The 15,474-nt window shown below is 45.0% G+C and overlaps 1 long non-coding RNA gene across 1 annotated transcript in view; it reads right to left on the minus strand.

Moving 5' to 3' along the window:
• Positions 1-1,097: 1,097 nt before the first annotated feature.
• LOC140614319 (uncharacterized) overlaps positions 1,098-15,474 on the minus strand; it is a 28,387-nt gene continuing 14,010 nt past the window's right edge. Inside the window, exon 3 of the long non-coding RNA XR_012015217.1 lies at positions 1,098-1,479. This is a non-coding gene — a long non-coding RNA (uncharacterized lncRNA). The remainder of the gene's footprint in view (positions 1,480-15,474) is intronic.

Below are 15,474 nucleotides of genomic sequence, written 5' to 3' on the forward strand. Positions count from 1 at the left end.
TTCTGCAGCACGAGACATGCAGACAGCCAGACCTCCAGCTCGTAAACGGCATCCAGCCCCATTTTTGTTGCTTAGCAGGTAAGGTACACAAACTTTTTAGTCTGATCTGATGTGGGGAACAAAGGCAAAAGAAATGTGGAAAAAATGAAATCTTACAACTTGCAGCCCCTTGATAAATATTGGAGGCAGACAGAGTGACCTTCCTCCAGGAAGTCAGCTGCCTCGATGTTAACACTTGGCTAGAGGCAGAGGGCAACCTTAACATGACTTTAGCCCCACCTCCGGGATCCTGGAAGTTTTCTTGAACATATGAACATTTTGTGTCAGAAATTTTGTGTCAACTCCAACAAGCTACACGTTAGCAGTCTTCCTCCAAACATATGGCCTACTGATGTACCAGAAGGCCCTCATGACTAATATTTTACTAGACAGCAATAAATAACCTTATCTGGACAGCAGCTAGCCCCTCAATGTTCTGGAAGCCTCGCTTCCACACTCCTTAGAGACCTATGCTCCCCCTCACCCCCACTAACTAAAAGGTATATAATCAGTCAGACACTCCTCACAGCCCCAGTGAGGTTCTTCTTGCTTAGGCTCCTGTCCCTGTGCTTTAATAAAATCAGTTTGTTGTTTTTTGTTTTGTTTTGTTCTGTTTTGTTTTTCCTTTGCCTCAAAGATGTCTGCAGAATTATTTCTTGGCTATTCACTCCTGGACCCCAAATATCACAGCATGATCCCATGAGGAGGGGCCTTTCTTGGTCTGTTTTGAAGCAGCCCAGTGAGGTGCAGGAGAGGTTTGGGCATCCTTGCCCCTCCTTCCATGCTCCGGTTACAGGTTACTGCTCATGGATCGGGCCAAGCTGCTCCCTCTATCTATTCATGGGGACATGAAGACGTCAGCTTGGGCCCAGTGTTGGTCAGGGATACCTCACAGAAGCTCAGAGAAAGCTGGGACTTTGCCTCAGGCCACTTTGTAGTCCTGTTCCTCCTTCCTTTGGAGGGCCCTGGAGAGAAATGATCAAGGCTGACATGCATTTATTTGTTTGTTTATTTATTTTTAAAAAATATTTTATTTATTTATTCATGAATGACACAGAGCGAGAGGCAGAGACATAGGCAGAGGGAGCAGCAGGTTCCCTGCGGGGGAGCCCGATGCGGACTGGATCCTCCCTTCCCCCCTCGTAGGTGGGCGTGGGCATAGTAGGGTGCATGTGCCATAAAGAAACACGCCGGTCCACACCTTGCAGGTTACGTAAATGAGGCTCCAGCTCCTCGCTGGGCGGAGGTCTTAGTATCACAATGAGGTAAAAGTTGTCCCGATCATTCTGCAGGTCACTGCGTGATCCGTCTGCGCAAGCAGGAGTCCGGGCTTAGGCTCAGACTGGTGTGGCTGGAGGTCATCATCTGGGCAGCTCTTATCCCTCTGGGGGAGCTTTCGCTTTCATTTGCCTGAGGTAAGAGATAAGCTGGAAAGAAGAGCTTAAGGAAAAATGCGGGACAGAGGTCAGTGAGTACAAGCATGTGGGCGGTAAAGGTCAGGTCTTGGGGTATAGCCCGTGACAGCTTCACCCTGGCTTTGGCTGTTCTCTGTATTCTGTAAAAGCCTCTATTCAGAATCCCTATTAACATTTTCCAACTTTTTTTTTTAAGGTTTTTGTTTATTTATTTGACAGAGCACACACAAGCAGGGGGAGTGACCGAGGGAAAGTGAGAAGCAGGCTCCGCAGTGAGCAGGGAGCCTGATGAGGGACTCGATCCCAGGACGCTGGGATCATGACCTGAGTCAAAGGCAGAGCTCAACCACTGAGCCCCCGAGGAGCCCCAACATTTTCCAACTTTGATATTAACATAGGGGTACCATGACATTGCAGAGTAATAGGAACTGGATTTGCCCTCCTGCCTGAAGCAACAAAACAAAACAAGAACAAACCAGGCAAAATCCAGGAAACAGATTTTTGAGATATTAGACATCAGGCGAAGAGGACAGTGATCCCCTGAGGGATGGAAAACAAACAGGTGAGCCTTGCAATTGCTCCAATTTACTCCCTCGAGCGAGTTTCCAAGCACTGAACTGAAGAGTTGCTTAGTGGACCCTATGGAGTTGAGCACACGAGGTGAGATTCCAGGAAGGCTGAGGTAGCTGGTGTCCACAGGCCAGAGTGCCAGGGAGGAGAGAGACGAGGAAAGTGGATCAGAATGATTTGCCTAGGGGGCCTGGCCTGAGTTCAGATCTATCCTGACTGGGCCTCCAAGTGAGGCAACTCTACTGTCAGGGGGAAATCATTTGAGAGGATTAGAAGGAACAATGTCTGGCACTCCTACTTCGCTGGCAAAGGTGCTTGTTCCCAACAGAGAGACTGCAGCAAAGCAACCCCTCAGAGTTCATGGGGTGTGGGTGGAGCCCTCAGGAAGGTCTTGCCTCAGTGGTGGGAACTGCTCCTCGACTGAGCACTGCTCTGGACAGCTTGAATCATAGAAGCGAGACCAGAAATGATCAAAGTATTTTCTTTTTTTTCTCTTTTTTTCTAAAGATTTTATTTATTCATGAGAGACACAGAGAGAAAGAGAGGCAGAGACACAGGCAGAGGGAGAAGCAGGCTCCTTGCGGGGAGCCCAGTGTGACTCCATCCGGGGTCTCCAGGATCACGCCCTGGGCTGAAGGCGGCGCTAAACCACTGAGCCACGCAGGCTGCCCTATCAAAGTATTTTCAAATAACTTATATGCATCCCAAAACAAAGCTCGAAATTCAGAGAAGACTTATATAAAAATAATAAAATCAGTATAAGAATAACCAGCAACCAACAGAGTAAACTTCAAAATGTCTGGCATTCCATCAAAGGCTTTGAGGTATGTGAAGAGCTGGGGGAAATGACTCTTAAGGAGGAGATCAATGACTTGAAAATGACCCAGAGCTGACGCAGATATTAGAATCATCAGAAGAGGACGTGCAAACGTTTATTACAATTATAGTCCATAAATTTAAGACATTAAGTAGAAAAATGAAGCATATAAAAAAGATCTAGTCTAACTCTTCAGAGATGAAAACTGCCATGTCTGTGAAAGGAAATGTACTGCAAGGGATTGACAGCAATTAGGAAATGAAGAAAAACATTTGCTAGACTTGTGTTGAGTCTGCAAATCCCTTTGAGCAGTAGGGCCACTCTCACAGCACGAAACCCTCCAAGCACAGGGTGCTTTTCCACTTCTTTGCACCTTCTTTAACTGCTTGCAGCAATGTAGAGTTTCCAGTGTACAAGTCTTTTGACTCCTTGGATAAATTTATTACTAGATAACTTTTTTAGTAAGATTTTATTTATTTGAGACAGAGAAAGAGAGACAGAGAAGGGTCACAGGGAGAGGGAGAAGCAGACTCTTCACTGAACAGGGAGCCTGATGCCGGGCTCGGCCCCAGGGCCCTGGCATCATGACCTGAGCTGAAGGCAGACACTTAACAACCCACTGAGCTACCCAGGTGCCCCTATTCCTAGATAATTTATTCTTTTGGGTGTTCTTGTAACTGGAATTGTTAATTCCCTTTTCAGAGTGTCATTGCTAGTGTCCAGAAACTCCATTGATTTTTGTCTGTATTCTACCCTATGCCTTTACAGTTAGTTTATTGACTCTAGCAGGGTTTTTTTTTTCCCCGTGTGAATTAATTGAGATTTTTCACCTGCAAAGAGAGATGGTTTTATTTCTTATTTCTACACTGATTTTGCTCACCTTCAGTTTTAAAAGCTAGTTTGGCAGGGTGCCGAACCTGTATATAGCCTGCCACGGGCCACCCTTGGTCTCTGCAGGTTATCCAGGAGCTGAGACAGGAGGTTGCCTACCTCAGCTGGTGTCCGTGATTGGCACTCACAGGCTTGCCCCCGGAAATGGAGATCAACGGGACCCTTTGCTTTTTGCAAGTTAGGTTCCAATTGGAAGGATGCCAGTGACCCCTTGAGGCCCCTGCAGGGAGGGCTCCTGGCCCTAGGTCAGAAAATGTGGATCCCCAAAAAGCTAGTCCAAGTGCCCCTCTGCAAACAAAGGAGAAGTCAAAGGATCTGCAGGCTTTCTTCTCTTGGTGGGATTGGGGGCCTCAGAGTGGGTGCAGGGGAGGGGCTGCTGATTCCAGGTCCTCCACAGGGTACCACTGCCTCAGAATGTGTACAGTTCAGTGTGGTGTGCCTGGGCCACTTGGCTTTCCTGCTCCGCGGCAGAAGGGCGGGGAGCCACCACATCCAAAGGGCAGACTCCCCACGTTGCTGCTACAACCCAGCTCCATAGTCCTTCCTCAGTTAGGGCTCACATTCAAACCCGAGCCTCAGGGTTCCAACAGCACACCAGTCACACCAAGACTGCCACCAAGACTGCCGTCCTGCACCACCCATCGCTTGTGGTGCGGGGTGGGGGGGGGTGGGGGGGTGGCTTCAGGTCTCAGCATCTGAGGTTAGAAGCCAGCTACTGCTGAGCAACCCCGCCCCATACTCCAGGTGGCCTACTCTCACTGCTCCTCTCCAGCTTTCCCTGTTCACCCTGCTGCCTGTGCAGCCCTGTGTCCTCCTGCTGCGGTGTCCGTGCAGATGCAGGTGCAGGTGCAGGCCGAGGCTGGACATCAGGCATCCCCCTGTCCTCTAAGAGCCGTCTCCTGTGACCAGCGTCTGCAGACCCCTGCCCTGTTCCAGTCCCTGGAGTGAAACTGTATACAACCACTGTATGGAAAAAACTCCCCATTTGCTTTTTTTTTTTTAATTTTTTAATTTTTTAATTTATGATAGTCATACAGAGAGAGAGAGAGAGACAGAGACAGAGAGAGGCAGAGACACAGGCAGAGGGAGAAGCAGGCTCCATGCACCGAGAGCCCGACGTGGGATTCGATCCCGGGTCTCCAGGATCACGCCCTGGGCCAAAGGCAGGCGCCAAACTGCTGTGCCACCCAGAGATCCCCCATTTGCTTTTTAAAACAAATAGGCAAAGAACCCTTGAATGGGACAAGGAGACCTTTGAACTGGGACAGAAGAGGCAATTGCTTTACAAGCAGTTGCTCTTTAAAATTCAACAGGACCACTGATATCTAGACCACAAAAGTGTTGGGGTGAACTCTCTGGAGACTAATTAATGCATACCAAGAATAGTCTTCTTTGTTTATGCCAATAGAATAGTTGGTCCAGTGACCCAAAAGCCACTCACCTGGCTTTGCTTGCACCAGTGGTGGTAGGGGAGGGCGAGGTTCTGGTGCTGCCAGAATCTGTGGCCCAGAATCGCAATTCTGAGACCCCAAATAAAATGCCTTTTAATATCACCTCCTTTTCTTGGTTGCCGCTGGCAACCCTGAAGTGCTCAACTGCGCATACGCAGAACCCACCTCCCCAACCGGACATCCCCCTCCTCCTTCACCTCTTCAGCGAGCCTGCCTGCCCAGATAAGGCCCTCCAGGCCCAGGGAGCTAGGACTGTAGTCCCCAGGGTGGTGCGAACCCACCCCCTTAAAATCACTCTGCTCTGGCAGCTACAACTTGAGTGAATCCTCCGTGGACCTGCTGTCAACAGGCCCCAGGTTTCTCCCAAACCAGGGAACCCAGGTGACTCTCAGAGTCACCAGTCAGCAGCCCTGTCCTTCCCTGACTAAGTAGTGCGAGATCCCTCAACTAGCCTGCAGGGGAAATATGCAGGCTATGGTTTGAGAATAGTCATACCCTGTTTCCCCAAGTGACACCAGTCAGTCAGCACCTGCAAACCCCCATCCTGTTCCAGAAAGCTGACAACTGCTGAGCCGTGAAGCCCCCTTATGCTCAGTAGTCTTTCAGCAGGTCTTGGGCAGCAGGAATCTTCCAGGCCTAGGGAATTTGGGCATGACCCCCCAGTTATCAGGGGATTTGGAGCCCAACCCCCTGATAACTACCCTGGGGCAGCAGCTCAAAAAGGTGACAGCCAGTCCCCAATGGAATCTGCTGTCTAATCTGCATGTAGGCTTCTCCCATACAAATCTCTCTTCTTGGGGGATACCCAGTCATCCTGCTAGGCTCTGCCCTGGCAAGGCATTCCAATTTCCTCCAGCTCTGCCTTCAGGACAATATGCCCATTTGAGTTGGTTAGGATTTGGGATTAAAAAGATGCTTTGTAATTTTCAGAGTGTGAGCTGTCTCCACCCGGAGGCCATTCAGGTGGTTAAAGTTTTACCTGAGCTCCGCAGGCCTGGAGTGCTTCCTGCAGCCCAAGGCCTGCTCACAGAGTACAGCTCTTACATATAGGGGACAGGCTCACCTCTGCATATGGCAGCAAGAGGACAAATTAAAAGGTGAGTCTAAAAGCTGCACCGCCACAGGACAGAGCAATGTTATTAGTGATTTTTTTATGATAAATTTATTTTTTATTGGTGTTCAATTTGCCAACATACAGAATAACACCCAGTGCTCATCCCGTCAAGTGCCCCCCTCAGTGCCTGTCACCCATTCACCCCCATCCCCCGCCCTCCTCCCCTTACTCCACCCCTAGTTCGTTTCCCAGAGTTAGGAGTCTTCATGTTCTGTCTCCCTTTCTGATATTTCCCACACATTTCTTCTCCCTTCCCTTATATTCCCTTTCACTATTATTTATATTCCCCAAATGAATGAGAACATATAATGTTTGTCCTTCTCCAACTGACTTACTTCACTCAGCATAATACCCTCCAGTTCCATCCACGTTGAAGCAAATGGTGGGTATTTGTCATTTCTAATGGCTGAGGAATATTCCATTGTATACATAGACCACATCTTCTTTATCCATTCACCTTTCGACGGACACCGAGGCTCCTTCCACAGTTTGGCTATTGTGGCCATTGCTGCTATAAACATCGGGGTGCAGGTGTCCCGGCGTTTCATTGCATCTGAATCTTTGGGGTAAATCCCCAGCAGTTCAATTGCTGGGTCGTAGGGCAGGTCTATTTTTAACTCTTTGAGGAACCTCCACACAGTTTTCCAGAGTGGCTGCACCAGTTCACATTCCCACCAACAGTGGAAGAGGGTTCCCTTTTCTCCGCATCTTCTCCAACATTTGTGGTTTCCTGCCTTGCTAATTTTCCCCATTCTCACTGGGGTGAGGTGGGATCTCATTGTGGTTTGGATTTGTATTTCCCTGATGGCAAGTGATGCAGAGCATTTTCTCATGTGCGTGTTGGCCATGTCTATGTCTTCCTCTGTGAGATTTCTGTTCATGTCTTTTGCCCATTTCATGACTGGATTGTTTGTTTCTTTGGTGTTGAGTTTAAGAAGTTCTTTATAGATCTTGGAAACTAGCCCTTTATCTGATACGTCATTTGCAAATAGCTTCTCCCATTCTGTAGGTTGTCTTTGAGTTTTGTTGACTGTATCCTTTGCTGTGCAGAAGCTTCTTATCTTGATGAAGTCCCAATAGTTCATTTTTGCTTTTGTTTCTTTTGCCTTCGTGGATGTATCTTGCAAGAAGTTACTGTGGCCGAGTTCAAAAAGGGTGTTGCCTGTGTTCTCCTCTAGGATTTTGATGGAATCTTGTCTCACATTTAGATCTTTCATCCATTTTGAGTTTATCTTTGTGTATGGTGCAAGAGGGTGGTCTAGTTTCATTCTTCTGCACGTGGATGTCCAATTTTCCCAGCACCATCTATTGAAGAGACTGTCTTTCTTCCAATGGATAGTCTTTCCTCCTTTATCGAATATTAGTTGACCATAAAGTTGAGGGTCCACTTCTGGGTTCTCTATTCTGTTCCATTGATCTATGTGTCTGTTTTTTTGCCAGGACCACACTGTCTTGATGACCACAGCTTTGTAGTACAACCTGAAATCTGGCATTGTGATGCTCCCAGATATGGTTTTATTTTTTAAAATTCCCCTGGCTATTCAGGGTCTTTTCTGATTCCACACAAATCTTAAAATAATTTGTTCTAACTCTCTGAAGAAAGTCCATGGTATTTTGATAGGGATTGCATTAAACGTGCATTATTAGTGTTTGCAGGCACCAGAAACACAGAACTGATTGACTTGGTAAGAACAGCTGAGGAAATAAACCAAGATAACACCCATGTATATAGGCAAAGCAGGCCTACGCCTAATGTAAATAGACCCAATCAAAATAGACCAAAGAGACTTACACTACCACTCTTTAAAACAAATTATAAAAATAGAAACCTGAACAGAAACCCCAGAAAGTACGTAAGTGACAGAGAAGTGGAAACAACTAACATTCGAGAGTAAATAGACCTACAGAAAATAAACCCATACATAGAACCACTAATCCCTTTATTGTAAATACTAACCTCTTTATAAAGCCTAATCCCGTTAAAAGACAAGCCACTGAGGGTCAAAGGAGGCATTCACCCATGTTATGCTGGCCATATCAATAGAAACTCCATTTGCAAATAAAAATACTACATATACCACCAGATTGTTAAATACAAGTTCCCACGTAACAATGATGCAAGGATATTCTACTAATTAAGAACCTTTAATAATAAAAAGGGACTAATTGAAGGGTTGGTTGAAAATTTCCTAACAATTGTTGACAGATTATGCATTAAAGCTAAATGCCTTAGAGGGCCTGATTTAGGAAACATTTTTGGAATGGATGTAATAGGACATATTCAAAGAAAACATTCAGAAACGCCTAAGGAATTTATTACTGTGCCTACTAATTCACCATATAATAACCCAATCTGACCTATTAAAAAGCCAGGCGGGTCCTATAGGTTTATAGGAGATGATAAGAACTTAAACATTCTCCCAAAATTGAGGGAGCACCCCCCAGATACAGGCCTATCATAAATGGTATCACCACTGGACCTTGATGAACCTACTACAGAGTGATAGACTTATCTGACATGTTCTTTGCTATTTCAATTAACCAGGAGAGCCAACCCATGACTGCATTCACATAGGAAAGCAGACAATGCCACTTTACTAGGTTACCACAAGCACAGTTTAACAGTCCTGTGACAGCCCACAGCCTAACACGAGACATCCAGACCTTGGACAAAAACAGCACACACATAAAACAATTTTCCCTATCCTGATGACATCCTTATTTTTGGGCTCAGTTTTATCCATCCTCACTTATGTCAAGAGGAAAATAAGAAATACAACATGATGACATGTATAAAATAAAACAGGTAACAAAGTCTTCTAAAACAGGTAATAAATGGGACAACAGATGGAAAAAGATATTATTTAAGGTAAGATAAAGAAGATAAAGGAATTATTAAGATAATTAGAGAAATATCTCACATTGAACCTCCTAAAATAAATCTAACAAATGTAAGTCATACCTTAGAAAACTTAAGAAAAGAAACATTTGGAAGATAATACTGACAAAGTCAAGATAACTTTGCAGATGTTAAAAACACAAAAACATGCATTCCCTAAAACAACAAGAGCTTTGAATTCTGATGTTATGACAATCGAACATGTACTTGATAGCAGTGTGCAAGCTTGTAACCACCAGAGATTTATAAAATACTGGGAAGAAGCCCTATGACATGGGGACATGTAGACTATGAACACTGGGACTTGTGAGGAGCACGAGAGTGGTCGGTTTGGGCAAAGTACACTCTGTTGATCTAAATAAAATAGCTCTCCAGAGGCCTTGAGGCAATTAGTTCTTGCTGCAGTAAAGGCCACCCTTTTGCTGGCACTAGTGAAAGTCATGCAGCGACCCCTCAAAAAATGTCCTCTCGCCCATCTTCACCAGCACCCGTGTTCCCAAGAAGTGTGCTCTGGCAATGCAGGACTCTAACTCCAGCACTGGCAGCTGGACATCAGCTCTCAGTTGGCTACACTGTCTCTCCTGAGTACCAAGTCCTATAAAGGTACACAACAACAACATTTGGACTTGATTGTCTTCATCTCCCCTTGCCCGGACAATAGTGTGATTAGTTGATGTTGCTTTGGACTATTATTTCTTTACTGGTAAATTAAAACATCATCCTGAAAAATAAAACATCATCTTGTACTCAATGAGCTTATGGAATTTGCCCAGTGAACCAGAGTTAAATACATTTTTGGGAAAGACAGAATCAGTTTGAGCATTATTTGCCTCCACAGACAAAGCAGACCACAGGGACAATGTGTGCACCAGTGTAGGTCAGTCCTCGGATTAAGGCAGATGCCAGGTACGTCCGATATTCTGCTTCTGTGACTTGGCCTCACCCAGAATCGCTGTGTTTCAGGTCCCCAGCTATCCTGACCATTAGTAGGCCTTGGGCAGCTGGGGACCTCCAGGCCTGTGGAGCTTGGGCTTGTCCCCAACCACATGCATTTCCTCAAGGGTTGAGGGAGCCCACTGCTGGAAAATCACTTTAAGGCAGCCACAGAAATGGGTGACGGTTAGTACCCATGTGTACTTACTGCTTGCTGGGGTCCCAGGCTTCGGCAGAAATCAAAGCTGCCAGGTGTCTCTTACGGGAGGATACCCCAGCTGGCCTGCACGATCCAGCTCTAGCCAGGCAGTCCAGATTCCTCTAGCTCTGCCTTCAGAGGTAATATGTGCATTTGTGTAGGTCGAGGCTTGGAATTAAGCAGATGTCAGGTATACTAAGCAGCTCCCTCCTGTGAGCTAGCCTGGCTGGACATTGCCCTGTTCCAGGTCCCTAGCTCCCCTGAACTGGGCCTCCAGTGTGTGTACAGTCTACACCTTATCCTGCAGAGCTCAGGCCTTTCCCAACCATCTGCTTAACTTCCTGGGTGAAAAGAGACCATTTCCTGAAAATCTTGCTAAGGAAGTGGCTGTAAAACTGTAATTGTTAGTCTCCATTTGGACTGGTTACCTGATAGGGTCCTGGCTTGTCAAGCAAAGCTCCAGAAGTCCGTTGGTAGAGAATACACTGGCCAGCCTTACTGTCCCAGACCTAGCAAGGCCAATCAGATCCTCCAGCTCGGCTTCAGCAGAAATATGCACAATTATGAAGGTTAAGGCTTAAACCTAGAAGGATGCTAAGCACCCCCTAATATCTGTGACCTGGCTTCACTGGACATCACCTTGTCTCTAGTCCCTTGGTGACCCTGAATTGTATGGTCTGCACATGCATAGTTTGTCCCATGGCCTTGGGCTATAGGATAGAGCTCTAGCTAAATCCCAAACCCTGAATAGTTTCGGGCTGCATAGAGCCTTCCCTAAAATCTTTCTGAGGTGGCAGCTTTAAACTGGCAACAGTCAATCCCCATTTGGGCTGGCTGTCTGATGAAGTCCAGAACTTCTCCATGCTCCCATGTATCTGTTATTGGAGGATACCCCTGTCAGTCTTCTCAGCTTTGCCCCAACAAGGCAGACCAGATTCCTGCAGATTTATATTCAGGGGAATATGTGTGTAGGTGAAGGCCTGGAATTAAGTAGATTGCATAAACCTCCAAGAGTTTGTTTTCATAATCCACCTTCTCTGGATACTTGCCCTGTTCCAGATTCCTGCCTAATCTGACCTGCACAAAACATACCTGGTCAGCTAGCCTTGGGCAGCAGGGACCCTCTAGGCCTGTGGCATTTGGTCCATCCACAACAAACTTTATAAGATGTCAAGCTTGAAGCATCTTCGGAGGGTGTGAGAACAAGGCCGTTGCAATCTCACAGATTTTCCTGGTTTGTAATTTATTTATTTATTTCTTAAGTAAACTTTATACCCAGTGTGGGGCTTGAACTCATGACCTCAAGATCAAGAGTTGCATGCTCTACTGACTGAGTCAGTCAGGGGCCCTCGTTGGTAATTTTCTTTTTAAAGATTTTATTTATTTATTTATTCATGACATACACACACACACACACACACACACACACACACGCAGAGACACAGGCAGAGGGAGAAGCAGGCTCCATGCAGGGATCCTGATGTGGGACTTGATGCTGGGACTCCAGGATCACACCCTGGGACTAAGGCAGGAGCCAAACACTGAGTCACCCAGGCAGCCCCCTTGTTTGTAATTTAAATGTGTCTGATGACCCTTTTGAATGGCTTGGAGAGCAATAGGCACAAAGACTGTCTATATGTGAGTAATTTTGGTAATTTTCCATCAGATCATTCATATTCACTTTGTAGGGCTTAAAAATAAGAAAAGGCAGGGGCACCTGCACAGTTTAGCTGGTTAAGTGTCTGTCTTTGGCTCAGATCATGGTCCTGAGATCAGCCCTGCTTCAGGCTTCCTGCTCAGTGGGGAGCCTATTTCTCTCTCTGTCTCTCTCTATGCTTGTACTTGCTCTTTTCCTTTCAAATAAATGAATAAAATCTTTACTTTTTAAAAAAGATTTTATTTATTTATTCATTAGAGACACACAGTGAGAGAGACAGAGAGAGAGAGAGAGAGAGAGAGAGACAGAGAGAGACAAAGACACAGGCAGAGGGAGAAGCAGGCTCCATGCAGGAGTCTGATGTGGGACTCGATCCTGAGACTCCAGGACCACACCCTGGGCCAAAGGCAGGCGCTAAACCACTGAGCCACCCAGGGATCCTGAATAAAATCTTTTTTTTTTTTTTTTTTAAGTAGTTTTAGTTTTCCATGATTCCAAGTCAAAGGATGGGAGAAAATTGAAAATGTTAGTTTTCAGAGTTGTACCCAGACATTGGAGGAGACTAGAAAAATTCAGGATTTAGTATAGTTTACAGGCAGTAAACAAAACCTCAAAGACAAATGAACAGAATTGAAGTCACAAAAGTGAGTTATTGAAACAATTTTTCTCTCTAAAGTCACCCTTGTTTTCAAAGTCAGCCAAAAAAAGACTAATTTGTATTTAAACTAATCTGTTAATGAACAAGGCCTGGTTATTTATGTAAGTGCAGGAGAATAGTGATTGATCTTATAGGCTATTTTAAACCTGCTTTGCTGTTACTTTTCATAAGGGATCATCAGATTGAAGTTTTAATGAAAGACTCCTAACTCTGGGAAACGAACTAGGGGTGGTAGAAAGGGAGGTGGGCAGGGGGTGGGGGTGACTGGGTGACGGGCACTGAGGTGGGCACTTGACGGGATGAGCACTGGATGTTATTCTATATGTTGGCAAATTGAACACCAATAAAAAATAAAGTTATAAAAAAAAGATTGAAGTTTTAACAGCCTCTTGAACCTAAGAAGCCAAGCCAAATACTTGCCATCAGATTTGCCTGCAATACCTATAGATTTGGGTTACTTTCTCTTTTCTTAAGTCCCCAAAATATCCTGAGATTCTAGCACCTGCCAGGAAGTAACCTTCTTTGCTTACCTAGTAAGGCTGTTGGGAATCTTGTAAGTGAGGTATCAGGCTGTTTTCCTAAGGAGCTTTATTCGTTCCATAAAGCCAACCTTAGCTCTTTAAAGATGTCCAGTCATATCTAAGTCTATGCATGCTTCTTTAAATGTGACATTTCAGTCAAAGCCTTTGTGTTATAACCAATGTTTCTAATACTCCTGCTATGAGAAAAACAGATTCTTATTGGATTTATGCAAATAATATACTGCCATGAAAATATATCTTGATCCCTCCCTCACCGAGAATTTCTGAATTCTGGAGGGATCAGGTAGGGAAGAAAAGGTAAATGCTCAATTCTGCTTATAAAGGTGTAATTTACCAAATAGTTACAAATCAGTTAGCTTAAAATGCTTCTTTTCATCTGGTTAAAGAAAAATATTTTTAAAAATCAGCAATGTTCAAACAAAAAGTCATAAAAATGATAATCACCCTCTTCAGTTTATTCAGTCCCATGTAATTAATTCTTGTTTTGCTTGAATTCAGTTTTTCCAGGAGTTCTGGAAATGTTTACTCAGTTTAGTTTTATGATCACAAAATTATCATAAAGGTGTATGCTGGAGTCTTTTTCACGAATCTACTTGAAGATGAAGTTTTTTTCAGGAACACTTTTGTAAAAGCCTCTGAATAAAAATATAACTACCTGTAAATGATAAAAGACTTCAAATTCCCATGGTTAAAGATCTGATGAGAGGTCACTACAATGCAATTGACAAGGAAATGTGGTTATTTCTGTGACAGACAGTACTTCAAGATAATAATAAGAATTACAAGAAAAAAAAAAAAAAAAAAAAAAGAATTACAAGACTTCCAGGGAAGATGGCAGAGTAGGAGGGCCTGATGTTCATCTTGTACCTCAGATATAACTGGATAACAGCCACAGGAGTGTAAATAACCCAGAAAATGACCCTTAGACTGGCAGAACAGACTCTCCACAGCTAAATGTAGAGAAGTGGCCATGTCAAAGAGGGTAGGAAGGGCAGAAACACTGCTGGGAGTGAATGGCCCTTGCAGCTGCCCACAGGAGGGAGGGAGCTGCAGGCACAGAAATGGGAAAGAAACAGATTCTCACTCCAGGGAGTCCAAATGTGGAAGAACAATCCCCATAGCATTTGTTTTTGAAAATTCGAGGGCCTGAATTTCACCAGTTCTTACAATCAGCGAGGCTTAAAACCCAGAACTTTAAAAATCAGTGGCTTGGCTCTGGGTGAGGTGGCAGGGCAAGAGGAAACTGAATCCTTGCCCTTAAAGAGACAGCACAACAAACAGCTTCCTAAGATACAGCATAGAAGCAGTGGTTTGAAAAACACTTAGGGTATACAGGAGGGAGATGTATTTACTAATCTCTGAGCATGTGCTGGAGGGGCAGAGATCCTTAGGAGACTTCTCCAGGCACAAAGGAGCTGGCAGGCATCATTTCCCTCCTCTACCCCCAAGCCTAGGCATCCTACTACTCCTAAACCAGAAACCTGTGTAAATCCATGCAACATCAACATTCCCTACCTAACTTGCTAGCAGTGTGCCCCGCCCCCACATTCTCCTTTGAACACACCCTTCCAGCCAGGCCTCCAATTCAGGCCCCTCACATGGCAGACCCATGAAAACCTTACTAAGACTGCTGCCCTGTCCCCAAGTACTTCTGTGGATCTGCCTCCCACCCTCAACCTGGCCTGCCTCAGTCCCTGGCAGCTGCACGTCCTCTGCCAGTGACACAGACCTTGCTGGCATCAGGCATCCTAGCCCCACATTCTCCTATAGTTTGGTACTACTACATCTTTAGAAAATACCTGGTCTAACTCAACTTAAACCCAAGATAGCCCCAGACTGTATCAGTAACAACACAGGGAAAAAACCCTGCCCACAATAGGTAAAGAGAGCCATTGCAGATGACTGGACTAAAGGCAAAAGTAGTTCAGCCACAATAGCAGGGCACACACAACATATAGGAGACACGCCAGGTTCTGGTGAACAGGGGACATTACACTGCATGGCACTACAGAACCTCTTCTTCATGTGGCCACTACTTTCAAGAACAGGACATGTAGTTGACTTTACTAACACTTAGGAATAGACACATAAAGTTAGACAAAATGAGGAGAGAGAGGAATATGCTCCCAAATGAAAGAGTAGGACAAAATCACAGAAAGAGACAAGTGAAATGGAAATAAGATTCTCTTCTGATAGAGAAGTTAAAGTAATGATTGTAAAGATACTGGACTTGAGAAGGGTGTAAGGCCTCATGAGACCCTTAATAAGGAGATAGAAAACATAAAAAAG

Source organism: Canis lupus, chromosome 22, assembly GCF_048164855.1.
Source record: "Canis lupus baileyi chromosome 22, mCanLup2.hap1, whole genome shotgun sequence".
Taxonomy (NCBI): Eukaryota; Metazoa; Chordata; class Mammalia; order Carnivora; family Canidae; genus Canis; species Canis lupus.